This window comes from Schistocerca americana, chromosome 4 (assembly GCF_021461395.2).
Source record: "Schistocerca americana isolate TAMUIC-IGC-003095 chromosome 4, iqSchAmer2.1, whole genome shotgun sequence".
Classification (NCBI taxonomy): Eukaryota; Metazoa; Arthropoda; class Insecta; order Orthoptera; family Acrididae; genus Schistocerca; species Schistocerca americana.
In genome coordinates this window covers 809,140,403-809,165,717 of record NC_060122.1, presented here as the reverse complement: position 1 = coordinate 809,165,717, position 25,315 = coordinate 809,140,403, and the positions used below count along the sequence as shown (strand labels likewise).

At 42.9% G+C, this 25,315-nt stretch overlaps 1 non-coding gene across 1 annotated transcript; it reads left to right on the top strand.

Moving 5' to 3' along the window:
• Window positions 1–2,488: 2,488 nt before the first annotated feature.
• On the top strand, window positions 2,489–2,562 carry Trnan-guu. The gene has a single exon. It is a non-coding gene; the product is annotated as a tRNA-Asn (tRNA).
• The last annotated feature ends 22,753 nt before the right edge of the window (window positions 2,563–25,315 follow it).

Sequence of the window (25,315 nt, the reverse complement as noted above, 5' to 3'; positions counted from 1 at the left end):
AGCTCACACGAACAGTGTGTGGACTACAAAAGCAAAGAGAGATAGGTTTATAAAAACTGCAATACATATATTTGTCCTGAACATTCTGTTACTGTGTGACAAGGATTGTATCGACAAAATATCCCACAAAATATGTGTATTACTTTGATAGCAGCTCATTTCTACGTAAATGCTTTTGACCAAAATACAAAATTCGTCTTTTAAATAGCTAAATTAAAGTGAATGATAATGATACTGCTTCATTACCTACCACGTCCTCCTATAATATATATAATGATGCAAATTAGAAACGATGAAAACTGAAAGGGTCTGTGAGACCAGATGCGTGTACTGACGTCGAGAATCCAGGCACGTGCACCGCCGGCTAAATGAAAGACCATTTATAACACGATAGTCACCAATGACTACCTCAGTTACCTCACACTGCAGTGTATCTGTCTCGGTGAAATATTAGTTATATTACCGTGCACCTATTCTTTAGCGACAGGATTTTTAAGGGAGACTACTTACTATTATCACGACCGACAAAGAAAATAAGCTGTGGACAAAGTTGTTCTTGACTTGTCTGTAATTAATGGTCACCGACTTGATAGTTACGCATGATCAAGATTTGTTACAGAAGACATATACAAACTAAATTTTTTGGTTCCCAACAATGTAGAGTGAAATCCCGCTCAGATCTGACCACATAAAAAATATATCAGAAACTGGAAATAAACAATTTAAAAAGTATCAATCTTAATGAAAGATCCTATACTTCACTCCAATAGTTGCAGGCTACCTTTCCAACGGCTTCATGGAATAAGAAAAATTTGATTTTCGCTTAATTATTTACCGAATTTAAAAAGGTGTCATAATAATAATGAGCGTATGGCATTGGTGGCCGGGAGAACCCTAGCGGGGCAGTTCCGCCACCGCTCCACAAGTTCTTTAACGCCACTACGGCGACTTGTGAGTGAATGAGGACGAAAAGATGATGAATGACACATAACACGCCGTCATCTCAAGGCAGCGAAAGTCCCTGATCCCGCCGGGAATCGAATCCGGGACACCGTGCGCGGGAAGCGAGAACGCTACCGCAAGACCACGGGCGTCATCATCTGATCATTAAGACGTATAATGTTACGTTCCAAGTTTAATAAGAGAGCTGTTTCTGTTGAGATAGGTAACCCACGGCCCGCAAATACACGGGCTGTGTCCATCCAGTACTTGAGATTGAGAGCACTCTGCGACTTACAATAAACTTTGCACTAATTTCAATCCTTTCGAAACTTTCACTCCCTGTTACTTTCCACAAATTATGAAAGTGAAGAAGCTTAGCAGTGAATACATTTTCGCACTACTCTACATGCAGTCTAACTGTTGCATCCGGCATGAGTTTTACCTTTCTACTTCTTTATTAATAACCCTATTCTCAATAAACTTAGCAGACAATATCTGCATACATCACTGAACGTACCTACAAAATTATATCATTGTACGATACATAATTCAGGAGATATGACGTAAACATGGAGACGCGTGGAAAACGTTTGCTTGAAACAGAGCGCAAATTATCGAGTCTATGTTTTCCGGACTTTCATAGTAAGAGCACTTTGCGACTTCCAATGAATGTTCCTAAACTTTTTCCTCGTTCACGTGCTTAAATTCAATTGTTTAACACATTACTTCAGATGTAATCAGACGTTTGAAGTTATTTTATAGACGGCAGTTCGATTCTTTAGAGAATCGCGGCTTTACTGGTTTCATACGGTTTCCTTTCTTGGTGATGAGTGTACGGAATTGTTGCAGTTAACACCCTTAGAAAACGTGTCAATAATTGATTTCACGTTTAATTACGAACAACATTTCACCTAACGCTACTTCCCTGCGTGCCTCCCGCTTTTGCGGCAGCGTGAACTACAGATTAACGTACCTACGCTGCCAGAGGCGGGCGTGGTCCGTTTGTCTCTCCTCACACCCCACCCCATCTCACCCCAAACCTCCCCACACGCGCACACCCCGTGGGGCCAACTTCCTCCGCTCACCACAACCCCTCTAGAAATAAGCCATCTGCCACTTAACATACCGTACGCCATGCTTGGGTTTAAAACTATCTCTTTGGACATGGTAACATGGTTTTTCCTAAATTAGTCTACGGAATTCATAAACTGCTACTTGCGTACTAGCCGTTCACATATTACTTACGTATGTCCCACTACTTAGTAAGTTCTAAATTGTTATTGTTAACTATTACCTTTCACATGAAGCTCTCGAAGTCCTTCGTACAGCAGTCTCACATCGGCCCTAGTAGTTATAATACAAAAAAATAAACGCTCAACGCCTATTAAATGATAATTCTTAATTCCTAGTTTCTAACTGGGAACTGGTTGCTGCTACACACACCTAAAAACTGACTTGTAACAATTTTATTAAATCATTTGAAAAACGACAGTGCTAGTCATCGCCTTGTTAGAAATACTGCGAATTAGAGAGCACTTGGTCGTCAGCCTCCGTGGCGCAATCGGCTAGCGCGTTCGGCTGTTAACCGAAAGGTTGGTGGTTCGAGCCCACCCGGGGGCGGAAATTTTATTTCCCGGAAAACAGTCCCTGGGCTCGTTCCACACTCCGATAGCAACTATCCGTACGCCAAATGCATAGCTGAATGTCAAATCAGTACGTTACGCAGCTTACAAGTAGCTAGCACAGCGCCTGCCGCTTCGCTCGCGTAGATTGTATGGTCTGCACACGTTTTTTCTGTTTTTCTTTAAAATTTTCATATTCTTGGCAAATTGCACGCTAATTAAGGTCATACAAGAATGGTATTTTCCGAAAGTAGTTTTGATCACAAAGTAATTCTGGTTGTTAGAGTCTTTATTGATCCTCTCTTTTGAGTTCTTGTGGTGATATTTCCACAGAAACTTTCATCCCCTAACCCATATTTCATTATAAGTCAAATATAAACGTTCACAGGTTTAGCTCTGAAAAGTTCTATAAAACGCAATATTATCATAAAGATTTTAGTCCCTTATTTCACCCCTTTAGGCTTTCAATTTCCAAAAAGCGCGTAATTTTTTTATTTCTTACTGAGAAGCCACATACAAATTTTCGTATATTTAGCTTTAAAACGCTTTCGTAATGAAATATTTCACAGAAATTTTCATCCCCCATTTCACCCACTTAGCGGCTGAATTTTCAAAAACATTAAATTCTTTTATTTCTAACCAACATGTGAAATACCAATTTTCACAGATGTAGCTTTACTAATCATTTATTTTCGAAGAATCATTAATCCCCTACTTCACTCCCTTAGGGGCGGAATTTCGAATAGTCGCTTACTGTAGACGCCTGCAGTATAAGATCAACGCCCTCTCCAAATTTCAAGTTTCTATCCTTAAAGGTAGAATTTCCAAAAACACTGAAAGACTTAATTTTGTATTTCTAACTGAGAAGTCAAATTAAAATTTTCTTTGAGCAAACTTCAAAATTGCTTTCTGGAAGAAATATTTCCACGAAACCTTTCATCCCCTATTTCAGCCCCTTAGTGCTATAATTTTTCCAAAACAATGGAAGACGAATTTTTCCATTTCTAACCGAGAAGTCAAATACCAGTTTTCATTTATGTAGCTTTAAAAATGCCTTAGTGGTTCTTTAACAATGACTTGTTTTCAAAAAAACTTTCACCCACTGTTTCGCCCCCATATGGGTTAAATTAACAAAAATGCTGGAACACGTATTTCTTTATTTCTCTCTGAGAAACCAAGTACCAATTTTCTTAGCTTCAAAATTACATTAACAGCGACATATTTTCAAAAAACTTTAATCTACAATTTCACCCTCTTTCGGAGTTAAATTGCGAGAAATCCCTTCTTAAACGATGCCTACGGTACAAAGATGAACACTCTCTCCAAATTTAAAGTTCTTGTCCTTAGCGGTTTTGGGCTGGGTTACATAAGGTGCCCTGAAGAAAAAAGAGAGAGAGAGAGATTAGCAGGTGGTGTCCGTCATTTCACAGAGTGAACTGGAAACAGTACACGGTCTGTTAACTTACAGAGTTGCTTCTGATGAAGCGAGGTATCTATTTTTGCCTTCTCCTGCTGTCTACCACTGTTCTGTGTATTCCCATTTGTGCCTGCTGGAGGGTGCTCACAAAAAACTTTAAACGTTCGCCAGTACAGTATCCCGTAGATATTAAGATGAGCTTCCAGTTTCTACTTCCTTAATTTTAATTGGTTGATTTAATTTAAAGAGACGTTCAGGTAGTTTCTCTTATCTTCATTGCGTTTTCACATGAAAACTCTTCCACCACGCAGAAGACTCTTTTATTGTCTTCAGAAGATAACAAGTAATCGCTAAGTGGGAATCGGCATCTCAGAAGGAGATGACAATGCTGTAAGAGTATTTGCATTAAGCGATTTAAGAAACGGGTTTGCACTGGGGAGGGCGACGGCTCAGAAAGGCGTCTGGCCATCCTGATTTAGATTTTCCTTGATTTCCCTAAATCGCTCCAGCCAAATACTGGGATGCCTCCTTTGAAAGGACACGGCCGATATCCTTCCCCACCCTTAACAAAAAATTCGTGCTTGTGCTCTGTCTCTAATGACCTGACCTAATCTTTCATTCTTCCGTCCTTCCTTCCTTTCACTTACGAAAACCAAAATCAAGGTAGTCTACAGTGTGTTTCAACATTGATCCTCACGAAGGTGGATGTCTTCCGAACCGTATGAAGGTTACGCAAAAAGTTGCTAACTATCATAAAAGAGGTGGTGAGTTTCAAAATCTGCCACGTGACAGTTTCTGCCATACTGACTTGCGAATGCCAACCGGTTATCAGTATCCAACTCTGCCACGTGCTGAAAAGTAATGTTGTTAAGTCAACCACTTGCTGTAAAATATGGCTTTATATATTGGGGTCAGTGTCAAATCCTGCGAGGTGAATAAAATCATTCCATTTTTAGGGTTCCGTATCTTAATCGGTAAAAACGGAACCTTTAGGACCACCTTGTTGTTTGTCTGTTCTCCTGTCCTACTGTTAAAAACCCTTTCTCCCAAGAACGGGTAGATTTATCAAGGTGAAATTAACGTCACACGCTGTGGTCTAAGGTTTCTTGGTGGGGTAAATATTAAAGCTTCTATGTCAATGCTATCAAAAGATACGTTCTTTCATGTCACATATTTTAATACTCGCAAACTCACCCCTCGAACCTACCAGGTGTAGAATTATGAAACTGGAATTTCCCTATAGACGGTGCTAGCCGTCAGAGTAGAGCCCGTGAGACCGCGTCTGCAGCGCCATCTGCTTCCTGTAATGGCTGACGACAAATGTCAACACACAGTAACCCAAGTTCCATACATCGGCATCCATTTCAAACCGTAAACATGTCGAGTTTTGTGCCTACGAACTACGATTTGCGGACAACATTGGTTTTCTGTTGTCATTTGAAGAAAACTGCTGTAGAATCGTATCGAATGCTTGTCGAAGCTTTCAGCGAACATGTTCTTTGGAAAAAACAGTGTTTCGAGTGGATCAAAAATTTCAAAAATGGTGATTTTGACGCGAGAAACGACGAGGGCGGGAGACCACCGAAAAAGTTCGAAGGCAACGAATTGCAGGCCTTATTGGCTGAAGGTGATACTCAAACTCAACAGAACTCGCGGAACAATTGAATGTGACGCAGAAAGCCGTTTCTCTTCGGTTAAAAGCTACGGGGAAGGTGCAGAATGTGGGAAAATGGGTTCCGCATGGACTAAATGAAAGACAGAAAGCAACTCGAAAGACCACTTGTGGAATGCTGCTGGCCAATAGAAAAGAAACTCGTTTCTCCATCGAATGGTGACAGGTGATGGGAAATGGATCCTAAGTGTCGTAAATCATGGGTGAGTCCAGGCAATCCACCGACGCCCAGATTGCTGTACACACCAGTACCTCTAATACCAGTGGCACATGCTCTTGCATTGATGCATTCGTCATGGCATACTGTCAACAAGTCCATCAAGACACTGTTGGTCCAGATTGTCCCACTCCTCAACGGCCTTTCAGCGTAGATCCCTCAGAGTGGTTGGTGGGACACGTCGTCCATAAACAGCCCTTTTCAATCTATCCCAGGCATGTTCGATAGGGTTCATGTCTAGACAACATGCTGGCCACTCTAGTCGAGTGATGTCGTTGTCCTGAAGGAAGTCATTCACAAGATGTGCACGATGAGGGCTCGACCTGTTGTCCATGAAGACGAATGCATCGCTAATATTCTGCCGATATAGTTGCACTATCGATCGGAGGACGGCATTCACGTATTGTACAGCCGTTACGGCGCCTTCCATCACCACCAGCGGAGTACGTCTGCCCCACATAATGCAAATCCAAAACAGCAGTGAACCTCCACCCTGCTGCACTCGCTGGACGGTGTGTCTAAGGCGTTCAGCCTGACCTGGTTGCCTCCAAACACGTCTCTGACGATTGTCTGGTTGAAGGCATATGCGACACTCATCGGCGAAGAGAACGGCATGCCAATCCTGAGCGGTCCATTCAGCATGTTGTTGGGCCCATATGTACCGCACTGCATGGTGTCGTGGTTGCAAAGACGGACCTAGTAGTAGAAGTCGGGAGTGAAGTTACGCATCATGCAGCCTATTACGCACAATCTGAGTCGTAGCACAACGTCCTGTGGCTGCACGAAACGCATTATTCAACATGGTGGCGTTGCTGTCAGGGTCCTCCGAGCCATAATCCGCAGGTGGTGGTCGTCCACCGCGGTAGTAGCCCTTGGGCGGCCTGGGCGAGGCATATCACCGACAGTTCCTGTCTCTCTGTATCTCCCCCATGTCCGAACAACATCGCTTTGGTTCACTCCAAGTCGCCTGGACACTTCCCTTGTTGAGAGCCCTTCCTGCACAAAGTAACAATGTGGACGCGATCGAACCGCGGTATTGACCGTCTAGGCCTGGTTGAACTACAGACAACACGACCCGTGTGCCTCCTTCCTGGTGGAATGACTGGAACTGATCGGCTATCGGACCCCCTTCGTCTAATAGACTCTGCTCATGTGTGGTTGTTCACTTCTTTGGGCGGGTTTAGTGACATCTCTGAACAGTCAAAGGGACTGTGCCTGTGATACAATATCCACAGTCAACGTCTATCTTTAGGAGGTCTGGGAACTGGGGTGATGCAAAACTTTTTTTGATGTGTGTGGTATCAGTGAGTGTGCTGTCCGGGCGTAGAAAAGGGAAGGCGTGCGATCTACTTGAGTGTGACCGAGGGCAGATGGTGATGATCCGGATTTCGTAAACTGCAAAACTTTTCGGGTGTTCGAGGAGTGCTGTGGTGAGTGTCTTCAACACGTGGCGAAACCAAGGTGAAAGCACGTCCAGACGTCGTGGGGATGAGCGGCCATCCCTCATTACAGATGTCGGACATCGTAGGCTGCACAGATTGGCAAAACAGAACAGACGGCTAACTGTGACCGAACTAATATCAGACGTTAATGCTGAGCAGAGTACAAGTATGTATGAACACAGTGCTCCGAATATTCCCAACGATGGGCCTCTACAGCCGACGACCCATGCATGCGCCAATGTTAACACCACAACATCGACAACTAGAAATGAAATGGGCACGTCACCATCGGCGCTGGACGTTGTCACAGTGGCAGTGCGTAGCATGATCTGATGAATCACGATACCTTCATCATCATGCCGATGGGAGACGCAAATCCGTCGTCTTCCAGCGGAAGAGACAAGCTGGCGGCGGCTCCATTATGCTCTGGGTAACATTCCAGTGGGCATCCATGGGTCCACTGGAGCTCGTGCAAGGCACCAAGAAGACCAAGGAGTATCGTACACTGGTTGTAGACTACGTACACCCCTTCATGGCAATCATGTTACCCGACACCAGTGGCATTTTCCAGCAAGATAATCCGCCATGTCACAATGCCATGAGTGTGGAGTGATTCGAGGAACACAGTGGCGAGTTCCAACTGATGTGCTTGCCCCCCCCCCCCCCCCCTCTCCAATTCGTCAGATTTGGACCCGATCGAACACATTTGGGATGTGACTGAAAGTTGTGTCAGAGCTCTTCGCCCCCTGGCCGCAATTTACGGGAATTAGGTGACTTGTGTGTGCGCAGATGTGGTGCTGACAGCCTCCAACGACCAAGGCGTCACTGCTTCCGTGCCACGACGCATTGCCACTGATATCCGTGCCAAAGATGAACATACCGGCCATTACGTAGATGGTCATTCTGTTCTGTGTATAATTTTAAACGGAAATTATTTGCACAACAACGTGGTGTTTCGTTTTCTTCCTCCCCGTCGATTTTACAGAAAACAGGAAAGCTATGTTTACAGCTTATCGGCCTGTGATCAGAATATTGCTATGGAATCTGAATCGTCCAAAACACTGTAATCCTACCCTTTCGCAGATTGAAACTACACGAGTACTGTTATTGAAGCCACTATCCTCACAGATCTATCAGCTGGATAGCTCCCTGTCATACACCTTATAACAATGATCCGAACCGATTTACCCATTTATTTTAAGGCTTCGTTTGCAATAACAATAAACAAAGCTTAACGTCAGAGAGGGGGAGAAGAGGAAATGGACAGAGAGGGGTAAGGAAATGAACACAGGAAAGGAGAAGCAGGAGATGGACAGAAAGAAGGCGGAGGAAGAGATGGACAAAGAGAGTGAGAGATGGACATAGACAGGGGGGAGGAGTTGATGTAAAAATGGAAAGGGGAGGAGGAGGAGGAGCAAGAGATGAACAAAAAGAGGAGGAGGAGATGGATAAAGAGAGGGGGATGAAGTTAGGATGTAATCTAATTTCCATACATATTTAGCAGCTGCGAAGCGTTATCGGCTTCACTAGTAATGGTTATAGACGTAAGGCCATACCTCAATCTGCGTCACCCCTCCTGCCAAGCGCTAACCACCACTCTTGAACCTCCCATATTCCATTCACCACATCTTTGCTGAAAATCCAACACATCTTCTCTAATTTACACATTCTCTCTCTCTCTCTCTCTCTCTCACACACACACACACACACGCTCACACACACACACACACACACACACACACACACACACACACACACACACACACACACACACACACAAGCACGCGCGCTGTTCGGGAGTGGAATGGTAGAGAGATAGTATGATTGTGGTTCGATGAACCCTTTGCCAAGCACTTAAATGTGAATTGCAGAGTAATCATGTAGATGTAGCTGTAGAGTGCGCGCTCGCGCGCAGACACGCACACACACGGCAACAAAGTAAAGGGATAAAAAGTACATTCCCACCTTGGCGATACTCACAAATACACATAAAACGGTTGTAGAAACATATACATTGTGACGAGTTTGCAGAACTCGTGAAATTACAGTACTGTTTGTCTTGCTAACTTTACAAAAGTAAAGTGAAAATACCGAAGGAGTACAAGAAAAACCAGTTTCAGACACTATAAAAAGAGAACGTACAAATAAGTGTTCTCCAGTTTCAACCTGTGCTAACAACGAAGGAAAAGGCAGTGGCCATCAGAATATGTATACCTGTACAGCAGGTAAAAACATCGTAAATGAAATGTAACCATAAAGAAATACTTTTTTATCTATGGATACCAAAATATGGAAACATATTATGTATATCTTGTTTTCAGAATAGCCGCAGGAGATTCTTGATAAATAAAAGAGAAACATGTCTGATGAAAAATACTTTTCAACTTCAGAAAGTAATGGAAAAACCGATATTAACTGAAATTACACTGACCTGCAAAATACTCAGCGGACTGAGAAAATTTTGGACGAGCAGAAAGCTGCACTGGTACAGCCACTGCATTAAAAGAGAGACGGAACTGTTGTTAATAATTATAGATGTTCTCTTCTTCGTCTCCCATTCGAAATTCTGTGTCATTGTCTTCTGGACCGAACAAACAGCAAACAGAATGCAAAATTGGCAATATATTGCTGGTTTCAGACAAAATAAATCTTGTCCAGAAAAAATTTTTAGTTCTGAAACTAATTCTTAGACATAGAAAAATTATAGTAAGAAAGTAGTTAGTACTTTCGTCGACTTTAAATAGGCATATGACTCAGTGGGCCGCAAGTCTCGCTCCCAGATTCTGAAGTGACAAGCTCTGGACCTCAAAGCCACTGTAATTATTGGTAAAAAGATAAATGGTACAAAGTATAAGCTAAAACTGAAGAGAGAAATTTCGGAATATTCCGCAATTAAAACAGAAGTAAGATAAGACAATAAACTATCTCTATTATTTTTCAATCGTGCTTAAAAAAAGTAATCGAAAAGTGCCGAAAACAGGAACTAGGCATTAAAATTGACGAACTATTCAAATGAGGAAGAACCGATATTAAGATAGGCAGCATACATTTTGAAGACCATGTGGCGATTGTCTGTCAAGATATTCAACAGCATAACACGAAAAGAATTCATAAGAAAACAGCAGACAGAGTAGGTCTCCAATATCATTTCAAGAAATGAATTACATATCAAGCAACACTTAATTCTGAAAAGTAATACCTCCGATTTTTTTTATGCGAAAACTCTTAAACCTTTTTAAACGAAACAAACGTTATTAACATTCTGCTTCTTTATTCTTCATTTCTACGTATTTATTTCCTAACATAGTCACCTTGGCTATGAACACATTTCCCCCAACGAGTGATCAGTTTGTTGATACCATCACTAGAATGTTTGACTTCCATGATGGAGCCTCAACCTCACCTCTGCTTGCACCACTTTATTACTATCAAACTGAAGTCCTCGAAGGTGTCCTTTAAGTTTTGGAAACAGCGTGAAATCGGATGAGGCCAAGTCGGGACTGTATGGAAGATGATCTGTGACAATGTAACCAAGGGGTCGGATTGTCGCAAATGTCGCAGCCCTCGTTTGTGATCTAGAATCATTGCCTTGAAGAAGAGGGTACTCCATGTGTGGACGAACTCTTCGATTTCGAAACCCGATCACAGCTCACTGTTTCTCACGCACCGACATAGTTACATCAGACACTGCAAAGTTACACGCTGCAATCCGGAGCCCTCTAGTGACAGAGGGCTGCAAATATGTAGAGATGAAGAATACTGATGTAGAATATTAATAATGTTTGTTTTATTTGAAAAGGTTTAAAAGTTTTCCCGTGAAAAATTCGTAGGTATAACCTTTCACAGCGCCCTCTCAAATACAGGGAAATCGAAAGAGTTTGTCGTTTCAAACATTTAGGGGAAACCATTCAAGAGATTGGCCCGGAAAAGATCAGTTACGAAACTCGTTGCCACGAAATGTAAACAGACTTCAGACTTACAAAAGATATCCCTAACAAAAAATGCATCTCTAAATACTCGACACTGAGACAGTCCTATACAGTTATCAAATCAGAGTGTGTTTACGGGACTGAAAAACTGAATCTGAACAGAAAGACACACAATGAAGAAAACCAGAAAATAGAACGAAGAATAATCAGAAAACTTTTGGATCATTCTTTTACTGAAGAAGGAATGTACAGATTAAGAGCGAATGAGGAAATTGAAAAGTATGTTTGTTCGGATGGGAAAAAACACCGGCTAAAATTTTATGGGTGAATTTAAAAACTGGAACCAACCAGATCAAGTAGGCAAGTTGGGGATTTTTGCGAAAATCGCAGTAAAGCTAAAATTGCAACAATAAAATGATTCGGTGCACTCGAAGAAAACGTGAGGAAGCTGGAATAACATCGTTTGAGGTATCAAACAGGAAGACTGCAAGAAATATCCACGAAGAACAGAAAACCTTGCCCTGACGAGCGAAAATGGATTTAATATGAGCACAAAGAAGAACTAAAAACTCTGAAAATCCCATTTTTGTACATCAATCGATACAATAGGGCCCAAACGTGAATAATATATTATTATTGTTGTTATTAGTCAGCTTATGTATATAAGTATTGAAGCTAAACGCAAAAATTCGACTTCTTGGCCACTTAGCAACAACGTGTCTAATAACAGTATCAGGCATAGTTTCAGAATTTTAATCGATGAATATTTTAAAGAATGGGCTAGTCACCCGAAAGAAGGAAACTTGGACACTGTACCGCATTAGAACTGGTGACCTCTGTAGTGCACTGTGTGTTCAAAAGTATCCAGACACATCTACGTAATACGGTATTGATCACTAGTATAAAAGAAGTGGAGTTTTGTGTTGTTAGCAGAGAAGTAGTAATAGTAGAATGGGACGGTAAGGAGGGCTCATTAATTTCGAACGTGGACTAGTCGTCGGGTTTCAATTGAGTAAACAATCCCTCAGGGACGGATCAAACCTTTTAAAGCCACACGAGTCGAATGTTGGTGATGTGAGGGTGAGGTGGAAACTCAGAGGTACATCCCCAGTTGAACCAAGAGCACGCAGACGTTACCAGACAGAAAGTAACCGTCGAACACCGCAGAGGATAACTTTAACAATCGCATAAAATCAGTGGAAGGAGTCACTAGTGAGTTCCAAAGTGCTATCAGCACCACGGTTAGTACAAAGACTATTTGTAAACAGTAAAAAAGAACAGGGTACAATGTTGGAGCAGCTCCCTACAACCACACACTTCTGTAGTCAATGACAAACGATGGTGAGGTGGCGTAAACAGTGGCGCCACTGGTCACTGCCTGACTGGAAACGAATTATTTGACCCAAAAGTCTGCCAGACGCTGCTTGTAGCAGTCTGTCTAATTCGAGGTCGCCGTATACCATACTACGCTACTGTCCATTAAAACTGCTACACCAAGAAGAAATGCAGATGATAAACGGCTATGGATTGGACAAATATATTATACTAGAACTGACATGTGATCACATTTTCACGCAATTTGGGTGCATAGATCGTGAGAAATCAGTACCCAGAAAAACCACCTCTGGCCGTAATAACGGCCTTGATACGCCTGGGCATTCAGTCAAACAGAGCTTGGATGGCGTGTAAGGTACAGCTGCCCATGCAACTTCAACACGATACCACAGTTCATCAAGAGTAGTGACTGGCGTATTGTGACGACCCAGTTGCTCGGCCACCATTGACCAGACGTTTTCAGTTGGTGAGAGATCTGGAGAATGTGTTGGCTAGGGCAGCAGTCGAACATTTTCTGTATCCAGAAAGGCCTGTAAAGGACTGGCAACATGCGGTCGTGCATTATCCTGCTAAAATGTAGGGTTTCGTAGGGATCGAATGAAGGGTAGAGTCACGGGTCGTAACACATCTGAAATGTAACGTCCACTGTTCAAAGTGCCGTCAATGCGAACAAGAGCTGACCGAAATGTGTAACCAATGGCACCCCATACCATCACGCTGGGTGATACACTAGTATGGCGATGACAAATACACGCTTCCAATGTGCGTTCACCACGATGTTGCCAAACACGGATGCGACCATCATGATGCTGTAAACAGAACCTGGATTCATCCGAAAAAATGACGTTTTGCCATTCGTGCACCCAGGTTCGTCGTTGAGTACACCATCGCAGGCGCTCCTGTCTGTGATTCAGCGTCAAGGGTAACCGCTGCCATGGTCTCCGAGCTGATAGTCCATGCTGCTGCAAACGTCGTCGAACTGTTCGTGCAGGTGGTTGTTGTCTTGCAAATGTTCCCATCTTTGACTCAGGGATCTAGACGTAGCTGCACGATCTGTTACAACCACGCGGATAAGATGCCTGTTATCTCGACTGCTAGTGATACGAGGCCGTTGGGATCCAGCACGGCGTTCCGTATTACCCTCCTGAACCCACCGGTTCCATATTCTGCTAACAGTCATTGGATCTCGACCAACGCGAGCAGCAATGTAGCGATACGATAAACCGATAGGTTACAATCCGACCTTCATCAAAGACGGAAACGTGATGGTATGCATTACTACTCCGTACACGAGGCATCAGAACAATGTTTCACCAGGCAACGACGGTCAACTGCTGTTTGTGTATGAGAAATCGGTTGGAAACTTCCCTCATATCAGCACGTTGTAGGTGTCGCCACTGGCGCCAACCTTGTGTGAATGCTCTGAATAGCTAATCATTTGCATATCATAGCATCTTCTTCCTGTTGGTTAAATTTCGCGTCTGTAGCACGTCATCTTCGTGGTGTAGCAATATTAATGGCCAGTAGTGTAGTAGAGACGGTGTCCAAAATCCAACATCCAGCACAGCCAAATTCGAAGACTTGCACCCATCCCAGGTGGTGATCAGTGAACCCTCCACGAACCAGTGAACAGTGGCAGACAGACTGGGCTGGTCCCAGCCCAGGTTCAAACAAGCATCACACAACAGAAGTAGCTGAAAGCAGGAGGTATTCACCCAGAGGGGGATGCAGTGATGCTAACGTGCCTGGTGATATGCATATGGCCCCTAGCTTGTAACCTCCCCGCAGAAATATACGACAATGATAATGAGGCAAGTGTAGCCTCTCCACACAAAAATTAGTTAAATGTGAAATAATTAAACCTGAAAAATTTTATAAGGGCAGCAGCGCTGACCTTCGGCCCTGTATTCTGAATAACAAAAGCAAAAATTCTTACCTCAATAAAAACTGCATCTATATCTGCTCTTATCTACCGACACAGCTTCGTGCAATGCTGGCGTATATTTAATTTTGATTCTTGGAAGGAATGCATAGGAAATATTCTTTAAATTGAAATAAATGCTTTTTCTTCAAAAGAGTGGAAAAATTCTTTAAATTGAAATGAATACTTTTCTTTAAAAGAGTTACTTGATAAAAAAATTATTATTGGGGCATTTTTTGAACAAATTAATTACAATTAACATTAATTACTAGATGTGCGCAATGATGCTTCATTACCTTCTACAACAATACACATCGTCCACCACAATCCTGACCAGAGTCGCAAGACGAACACGCCGTCGACGCATGCCGACACCTGCTCAGTACAACCGTCCACTCGCTACCACTGACCACTGGCTACTACTTCAGCCTACTCTCTACACACTACTGTTCCTGCCGACTCGCTACATGCTACTGTTCCTGCCGACTCGCTACATGCTACTACCGTCTCGCGCGATCAAGCGCAGACTAGCAACGATAGATAACTCTCTGGTCAGAGAGTCTGTCATGCCTCGCCATCGCTGGTAATGAATACATACGTGTTTCAAGCTCAGTTGCCTGCTGCTACGGGAGACTAAGTCCCTGTAGATGACTAGATACTTCATCAGACACAGCAGTAAGACTCACATAAAAGTCAGCAGCTGACAAAGGCAGAGGTGGTTGGCACCATGTACACAACTCAGTAGGATCGTGCACAGTAAATGTCAGTGGGTATCTGAGAACACCTGAGCATACCTGAGCATATCTGAGAGTGAGGAACTAAATGGAGAGGGGGGCGGCATTTATGAGGGCCTGCAGGCCATCACTCCTCCAACAGAAGCAGCTCCCACTTCATGTGTTTAGCTTTTCTTGTTTAGTCAGCTCCTGAAAGAGCCCAGCCACTGTACAATCGCCCAGCTTCACTCTTCAGAATCAGTGGCTGGCTTCATGCACTATGTCAGCATCCTGAATAAGCGCTCTTGCGTTATGAATACGCCTTATTGTGAAACGGTGCCAGGGCTTCAGGCTAACACTCATTCCCCCCCCCCCCCCCCCCCCCGTATGACATCGTTTTGCTGAGCATCGCAAGAGAAGTTCATTGAACACTGACACAGTGACAGTGCAACAGTGCATTAACTTGGGACCACTACTGCCAGAAAAATGATGATAATTATAAATCTTATTGTGAACCACGTAAAAACATGACGATAACTGATTTTATCGTGTGTATGTCCAAAATGTAAACTGAAACTACTCTGAACACCTTAGCGTGGCCTCACTACCACTTGAAAAAGATGCAAATGCATTAAATACAATTTTATTGTATGTGTGAAAATTTAAAAATATTGTACAATTTAATCTCTGAATATCCTTTGTCACAGGTGGAGTGTATGTAATGCTTCATATACTGAATGGTTTACGTAAATTTACTTGATTTGGATTGGCTTAAAACATGCACAGCCTAGCAAGTGTACATCAATTTTTTTAATGTAATATTGTCTGTAATAAATTTTATATTTATAATATTTTTATTTAATTTTTTCATTCTCCTTCCGCAATAGAAAGAAAGAAGGAAAGAGATAACATTTGCTAACAAGCGAATGCAATAGTTGACACAAACAATATTGGAGTATAAAGCAGAGAGAGATGGTGCTGTGGAATCAGTATGAAAAAACATGAAATTTACAGATGACGAGACAGATGTGGAAATAACTTTTTTGCTGCTGTGTACACATATGTGAGGCGAAATTTAGTGGTGAGACCGTACTGTATTTGACACGTACCTTCTTTAGTGAAGGGTGAGAGCGTGGGGGTTGGGAAGAAGTATAGAGGTCGAATGTTGCGCAGTGTGCTTGTGTGTGTGTGTGTGTGTGTGTGTGTGTATAGGTGGAAATTCTGTTTTTTGATGTGACATGAGAAAAGTCAAATAATTCTGAACATGGCAGAACAATGTGATTGGCATGCCATGTTCCTTAGGACCAAACTGAGGAGCAGTTTCCATGGTCATGGGACTAGTCAATACATGAAATTATAAAAAAAGATAAAATGAAACGTATATGAATCCTATGCAAGTGGCAAGCCGTAGGTATAAATAAACGCAATGAGAGATTGCCTTAATTCCTTAATTTTTTTCCCGAGTTACTCGGCAGAGTACAAGGAGTGAGCCAGGAGGAAACTCTTCAGGTTCGAGTTGAAAGTGCGTGGATTACTGCCAAATTTTTTTTTAATTCTTGAGGCAGCTTGTAGAAAATGGACGTAGAAGAATATTGCACGCCTTTCTGCACAAGATTCAAGAAGGAGCGTTTCAAATGCGGACTGGATTTCTGCCTAGTATCGTCTGAATGAAAGCTGCGAACTCTTAGGAATACGCTGATGTTGTTAATAACAAACGAATTAAAGGAAATACATATTGAGGGGCCAGTGTCAGAATTCACAGACTACTGAACAGGGGTCGACAAGAGGTTCGCTAACTTACACTACATATTGCTCGATCTACCCATTTCTGAGCCAAAAATACCCTTTCTGACGCCGAAGAGTTACCCCAAAAAATAATACATGCGTCATAAGGGAATGAAAATAAGAAGACTACTCCTCGTGTCGAACTGTCACGTGTTCATATACTGTTCTAATGGTAAATAAAAGAAGCGTCTAATTTTTGAACAAGATCCTGAATATGGGCTTTCCACGACAGCTTATAACTATCTGAATGCCTAGGAATTTGAACTGTCCAGTCTCAGTAATTGCATGCCCGTTCTGTGTAATCAAAATATCAGTTTTTGTTGAACTGCGTCTTAGAAAATGTAAAAGCTGAGTGTTGCGGCGATTTAGCATCAATTTCGTTCCTGGAAGCCATGAACTGATGTCTCGAACTGCATTAGTTGACAGTGTGTCAGTATTGCACAGAACATCTTTCACTACCAAGTTGGTGTCACAGCAAACAGAAATATTTTAGGATCATCTGTAATATTAGAACGCATATTATTTATATAAATAAGAAATAGTAGCGGCCCCAGCACCGACCCCTGGGGCATTCCCCAAATAACGGTGTCCCGCTGGCACTGCACGTCGTAGCTGTTCCCAGTACTGCAGAGAATCACCTTCTTTCGTCTCTTCAATAAGTGAGATGTGAATCAGCTGTGAGATCCCCTTACTCCACAATGGTCCAACTTCTGCCGTAATATTTAGTGTTTCCTCATCAACCAAATGGAAGTTCTCTCTTAATTCCCTTTACAGTATGCATGCAGACTGGAGTGGTACGAGAAGCTGACGAAAGCACGTGACAGCCGTCCATTCTCGGTGCCCCTCCGGTGGTAACTCTTGCCTCCCTCTTCCCCTTACCCCCTCCCTTCCCCCACCACGCCAATCGCCGCCCACAGGTAGGCAGCAGACAACACAGGTGCTGGCGCCGCGCTCCAGCCTGCTAATGGAATTCTTTATGCTACCTCTCCTCGGCCCGTCTTACGTATTCATCGAGGTGAGCCACCGTACCAGTCGTCCCATCCACTATTCACCGCGAAGCAATCACCGGAAGGAACAGCGAAGTTCATTCACAGCGTCAGGTGTGAATTATTGCACGGGGAAGAATCACACCTGTCCTTAAATACTGCTGCAATTCAGTGAAGAAAGAACGTGTAAGAAAATTTATAACAGAAAAAGAATTCTCTCTTCTCCTTTACTTTGACGGCAACAAGTGAATGATAAGTATTTATTCTTACTATTAGCACAACTGTAGGATTTTCAAGCAAGTAAGCAGGTGCCAATCAAAAGTGGGGGAGTCATGAGCCAAAACACATACTTAGCTCTGCTATTAGCCAGATCAGAATTCTCAACTCCTCCTCAAACCACACCCCTTTGTTGGAAACAAGCTAATCAGAGAAATTGTAAGGTAACACACACATTTAGATCTCACAACAACAGCTCAGTATTTTAGTGTCATATCAGCACATCTAATCACAAAATTTTTCAAAAACACAGCCCTCAGTCGCGAACACAATTAATTTGTGACGTAGGTTTCGGTGTCACAAGGGACACCTTCTTCGGACATAATTAAAACTAAATGTTACAGCATAATGTACCAAAAAATACGACAGCTGCGGTCATACTTGACAGCGTCAGATAGTCAGAATTAAAATAAAATGTAACAGAGGTGCAAGCCACTAGGGGCTGCCATGTGTCCTCTGCTACAGTCAACACAAACATTCTAACATTCTGCGTGGTGTCTGTTTGTTCTATAGCATGTCTCCCTACCACTTTCGCGCAACGACGCTCTGAGCGTGTTTTTTAGGGAATTGACTAGTTTGAACCTGGGACCTGTTGCTGGTAAGGAGACGCCAGACCACACATGACATGTAGAATTCAGAAGAGTTCAGTGAGACTAGCGATGATATAACCAAATACTTAATGATTTCAGCGTCAGCTCCACTGCACTCCCTGTAAAAGAATCTTAATACTAACTAAATTTAGTGGAAGGGGTTCAAGGCTTTCCTATTTTTAGTTAGCTGGTAAAATAACGTCGAAAAGCAGTTAAGTTTACCATTGTAAATTTTATTCTACTCACAAAACATCGTTTATAAATTGCACTATTGATAAAAGGAAATGTTTTAATACAGGATGGTAAAAACCAACTGCGTTCAACAAAAATGTGAACGAATATTCCCTGAATGGGTTTCCAAGTTCTACAATGGATCAAAGGATGACCTATGCCATATCACATCTATAATCTAGGTTTAAAGTAAGTTTCACAAAAAAGCAAACTATCAAAATGGTCTACAGTGACCATCAATTATCTTTAATTACTTATCTAACTTGTCGTAAATTACAGTGGTTGATGTGGCTTCTCAATAACTATATAACAGAAAAATCATCGCGTTTCAGATTTTTACTTCAAGTGGCAAATGTGAACACCATGAGCTTTAATTGACGATCGACACTAGTATTACGTAAAGGGGATGTAACAGATGACACTTCTGCAGTTCTGAGTGAAGCCTGATGCGCTCAAAAATGCGGCATCACGTGCGTTCATTACCTTGTCGGTGTTCGTCAAGGGGCGGCGGGCAGCACAGCTCCTTCCAGCTCGTCCTCTCGGAAGCAACTCCCTGCCCTAACTTCTCCTTACTACAATTTACCGAAGTTGGTTTAAAAAAAACTATCTGGCTGTGTTTTCATCTGACCAATCAGGGTCTCAATGTTAACCTTAAGCTCCACCTACAAAAATTCTGTCTATCCAATGAGAAACGTTATACTTTTCGTGGTGGGGCAATGTTTTTAAAGTTTGCAACGTAACAGAGAAGCGAAAAAGTCTCACGCTAAAACTTGCAGGTGGTGTAGCCCTTTTTGTGTTATCGTAAGATTTGTACTGTTCTTCTGGAGGGCTCTAGCTTTTAACATGGGCTGGGGGGGTGGTCCTATCCTAACAGAGATGCGACAAAGTGTCACGCTAAAAAAATGCGGGTGGTGTGGTCGTAGCGGTTAGCTGGCGACGTGGGTGTCCGTCCCTTATCGTAGGGCCTTCTCGCTTAACACGGTTCTGCTCTCGGCTTCTGTTCTCGTTTCTCCCCTCGCAACTGCGTCTGTCTCACTGTGGGAAGGTATGACATGCATTTAGGTATTCTTGTGTTAGTCTGTGGTGTTCCATTTGCTCACTCATTACTCGTATTACTTTGGTTAATTTAATGTCACGATTTATTCGGAGCTATGTGACATACTACTGGATTTGCTTATCATGTCAGGGTTTTCCTGGAAGGTGTTGGATTTGCCTGACACCTTACAACATGCAGAGTTTGTTGTAGTGCGCCGTGGAATATTCTCTTTCAGCCTCTGCAGCTTCATTAAGTTCTTGCAGGTGCCGGCGCTATAAGAAGTCTTCAAGATGGCGTCTGTAACGGAGATGAGTTCCAAGCAGACAAAGTTACTTTTGGAGGAAAATGAGAGCATCGCAGTTACTCACGGGTGCATGCAGAATGTCTACGGAGAGCCGGCAGTGAACAAAAGCATGATGAGTCGTTGGGAGAGACACCTGTCGTCATCGCAACAAGGTCACGCAAAACCTGTCCGATCTCCCGTGTGCCTTCCGGCCGCACACAGGTGTGACTCCTGCATTGTTGGAGAGTGTGGGCACTCTAATTGGAGGTGGTCCACGGGTCATAAACACTTCGCTGCACAACAGGACGTCTCTGTTGGTAGTGCTCACACATTCGTCCGCCAGGTGGTGTACTCGAACGTGTGTGCTCGCTGGTTTTCTTGCCGCCTAACAGAAGACGATAATAAGCAACGAAGGACCATCTGTGCGGCATTGCTTGCGCGTTGCGAGGCATATCGTGGATCATGTGTTCAGCATTTAGAATCGGAAACAAAATACACTACTGGCCATTAAAATTCCTACACCAAGAAGGAATGCACATGATAAACGGGTATTCATTGGACAAATATATTATACTAGAACTGACATGTGATTACATTTTCACGCAATATGGGTGCGTATATCCTGAGAAACCAGTACCCAGAACAACCACCTCTGGCCGTAATAACGGCCTTGATACGCCTGGGCATTCAGTCAAACAGAGCTTGGATGGCGTGTACAGGTACAGCTGCCCATGCAGCTTCAACACGATACCGCAGTTCATCAAGAGTAGTGACTGGCGTATTGTGACGCGCCAGTTGCTTGGTCACCATTGACCAAACGTTTTCAGTTGGTGAGAGATCTGGGGAATGCGCTGGCCAGGGCAGCAGTAGAACATTTTCTGTATCCAGAAAGGCCCGTACAGGACCTGTAACATGCGGTCGTGCATTATCCTGCTGAAATGTAGGATTTCTCAGGGATCGAATGAAGGCTAGAGCCACGGATCGTAACACATCTGAAATGTAACGTCCACTGTTCAAAGTGCCGTCAATGCGAACAAGATGTGACCGAGACGTGTAACCAATGGCACCCCACACCATCACGCCAGGTGATACGCCAGTATGGCGATGACGAATACACGCTTCCAATGTGCGTTCACCGCGATGTCGCCAATCACGGATGCGACCATTATGATGCTGTAAACAGAACCTGGATTCATCCGAAAAAAATGAGGTTTTACCATTCGTGCACCCAGGTTCGTCACTGAGTACACCATTGCAGGCGCTCCTGTCTGTGATGCAGCGTTAAGGGTAACCGCAGCCATGGTCTCCGAGCTGATAGTACATGCTGCTGCAAACGTCGTCGAACTGTTCGTGCAGATGGTTGTTGCCTTGCAAACGTCCCCATCTGTTGACTCAGGGATAGAGACGTGGCTGCACGATCCGTTACAGCCATGCGGATAAGATGCCTGTCATCTCGACTGCTAGTGATACGAGGCCGTGGGGATCCAGCATGGCGTTCCGATTACCCTCCTGAACCCACCGATTCGATATTCTGCTAACAGTAATTGGATCTCGACCAACGCGAGCAGCAATGTCGCGATACGATAAACCGCATTCGCTATAGGCTACAATCCGACCCTTATCAAAGTCGGAAACGTGATGGTACGCATTTCTCTTCCTTACACAAGGTATCACAACAACGATTCACCAGGCAACGTCGGGCAACTGCTGTTTGTGTATGAGAAATCGGTTGGAAACTTTCTTCATGTCAGCACGTTGTAGGTGTCGCCACCGGCGCCAACCTTGTGTGAATGCTCTGAAAAGCTAATCATTTGCATATCACAGCATCTTCTTCCTGTCGGTTAAATTTCGCGTCTGTAGCACGTCATCTTCGTGCTGTAGCAATTTTAATGGCCAGTAGTGTAGCAATCGATGGAGTGGCGCCATACAACCTCTCCTCGGGAGAAAAAGTTAAAAGCCGCAGTCTCAGCCGGTAAAGAAATGTAACAACAAAAAATCGCACTCTTATAAATACAATTTAAAATTGAATGGTGCTCCAACTCCAGTATGTAGAAATGTTTTTTTGCAAGTGTTTGTGCATTTCAGACAACGGAATTAACAGAATTAATAAAGTTTCTGTCCTTAATAGAAGGCCAGTGGACAGGAGGGGGAAGTCAAGAAGTGGGTACTGTGTTATAGGTGAAATTTGTGTACGCATTCATAAACAAATTGAGAAGTCTGATGTGAAAATAACCCACTATGGAGGCAAACAAAAAAAAAAATACCTTGATGCACGATGTGTTCATTCTAGATAACCCTGACCTACAAGACAGAGTTAAGTATAGTTTCTGCTACAAATAAGTCAAAGAGAACTTCTCATATTCGTTTGGTCGGCCACGAGTTGACGTTTGTTCAACGTGTGAAAGTTTATCTGTTTAACTGAAAGACAAAGCTCTGCGTGAAAACGATAAGCCGAATGTAGCAGCTGAAATGGTTTTGCATAACAGAAGACCAAAAAAAAAAAAATATTCATCTACGGAAGAAACGTCTCAGAACAAATACGATGACACTGTGGCATTGGCATTTGACTTCATGCAAAACCTGCCTTTGTCTCATATACCCGTACAGGAGGTTTTTTATTTGAGTCAGCTCTGGTTAAATGATTTTTCAGTACATAACTTAACAACTAATGAAACTGTATGCGTACCATGAGGGAGAACGGCACAAAGGTCCAGATGAAGTCTGTTCTATGCTGCTTCATTACTCTGACACTGAAATTCCATCTAATGTCAAGCACCTCATATTGTTTTGCGATGGGCCAACGGGCCAAAATAAGAATCACACAGTTGTGCGATTCTTATTGAATCTCTGTGACAGAGGTAGGTTTGAGACAGAGGTCGGTTTGAGACGATTACGCATAACGTTCCAGTCCGTGGACACTCTTTTACGCCATGCGACAGGGATTATGGAAGTATTAAACGGCTCTTGAGGAAAGTGGACAGAATTTATATTCCCCATCAGTATTCTGAGCTCATGTTTAAGGCAAGTGCATCCGGACGTTTTTTCCGTTTATCATCTTACCTCGGACGATGATTAAGTTTTAAACGTTGGTGGCAAAAAAATGGTTCAAATGGCTCTGAGCACTATGGGACATCTGAGGTCATCAGTCCCCTAGACTTAGAACTACTTAAACCTAACTAACGTAAGGACATTACACACATCCATTCCTGAGGCAGGATTCGAACCTGCGAACGTAGCAGCAGCCCGGTTCCGGACTGAAGCGCCTAGAACCGCTCGACCACAGTGGCCGGCAACGGTGGTGGCCTACGTCGTACAAGAAAACTACAAACTCTGATCAAACATCAGGCAGGGATGTACCAAGAGAACGTAAGGAGTCATTCAAGGTATCTAGATAGAAAGAGTTCCTGTACTCTAAAGATACTCATGGAAAAGTTGTGGCACAGGTGTTTACTGGAGGATTTTCATCTACTGTCACTCTATTGAGAAGTGACAGCGCACCTGAACTGCCTTCTGAGAACGGTTATCCTTTGGTAAAAGTACGTTGATTACAGTAATGTTATTAGTCGGATATCAAATAAGTCAGCAAGTAAAAACAATTTTTTTAGCATTACAAACACTTACTGGGTTTTGCACAACCTAATTTTTGGTTTTAGGTTCCAATCAACGAAAAGAAACTTGATGACCTATGTACCTTTGTACCCTGGGTTTTGCACAACCAAATTTTTGCTTTTAGGCTCCAGTCACCAAAAAGAAACTTGATGACATGATGAAACTAGTGGACTGTACTGTTGCTTATGATGAACTTTATCACAGCACCATTCAATGGACAACAACCGAGAAAGAAACTGTCGAGGGCATGCCAGAGGCTGAATAAAGCCAGAAAGGCGTTTACTGTACGAATTTGTATTTTTTGGTTCACTAATGTACGCCTCTTACATTTTTATTAATAGAACTGTGATATTTACTTAATCTTCCATCTTAAAACATGTAAAGAGTAATCAATTTACCTGTCTGTTTCTGTATTATTGCTACAGAAATTAATAGGAAAAGTGGTTTATTTCAGAAACAACCTAATTGCAGTATTTTAAAAAAAATTTTATAGCACAGTAAATTCCTTTAAAATTATTTCGTGTTTCGTAGGCATTTCTAGCGCCTTAAAGTTTCGTTCAAAAGTATTAGAAAGAGATCAGACTTCAGCTTACAATGCGACACAGTTTTTTTCAGTTTCCCAACATCCTAGAAAAGCGTACGCAGGTGGTTTCTGCAATAAGCGATTCAATTGATGCGCAGTTTTATTTGACTCATCACCAGCGTGCAACGGTTTCTGTGGTGCGTGGATATCAAGGTGTACCAAGACTACAAGCCTGTACTAGCTTAAAAAAGGTTTCATTACGTTACTTTATTTTTTTGATGTGATAATTAACACTTTTTCACTACCTGTCGTATCTTAGCAGTTTCGCATGTCTACAGGGTGTCTCAAACCTTTTGGGTCAAATTGAAACGGGTGACAGTGGGTCCACAAAAGATTATATTGAGATGGCGAACGAATGGTGGGAAATTTATTGTGTTATAGACATACACAGCGTACACCGCGGAAAAATAACAAAGCTCATAGTAACTGTACGAAGCGACGGCCACCAGTCTCAATGCATGCACTTCTACGGCGGATGCAGTTCCACCACACTCTCGCGAAGATCCTGGGGTATCTTTTGTACGCTAGAATAGACAGTGGATGATAGAAAGAGCATAAACCTCACCACTAAAGAGCCATACTGTACACAACTTAGATCATAGCACGTGTGTCATGTGACGACCGCATGCTTCGCACCGGCGCATTAACGTGTGCCGAAGGAACACCACAGTCCCGGGTGTCAGTTTCCCTCAGCATCAGACAACTTGTGATGTGTCCATGGTGAGG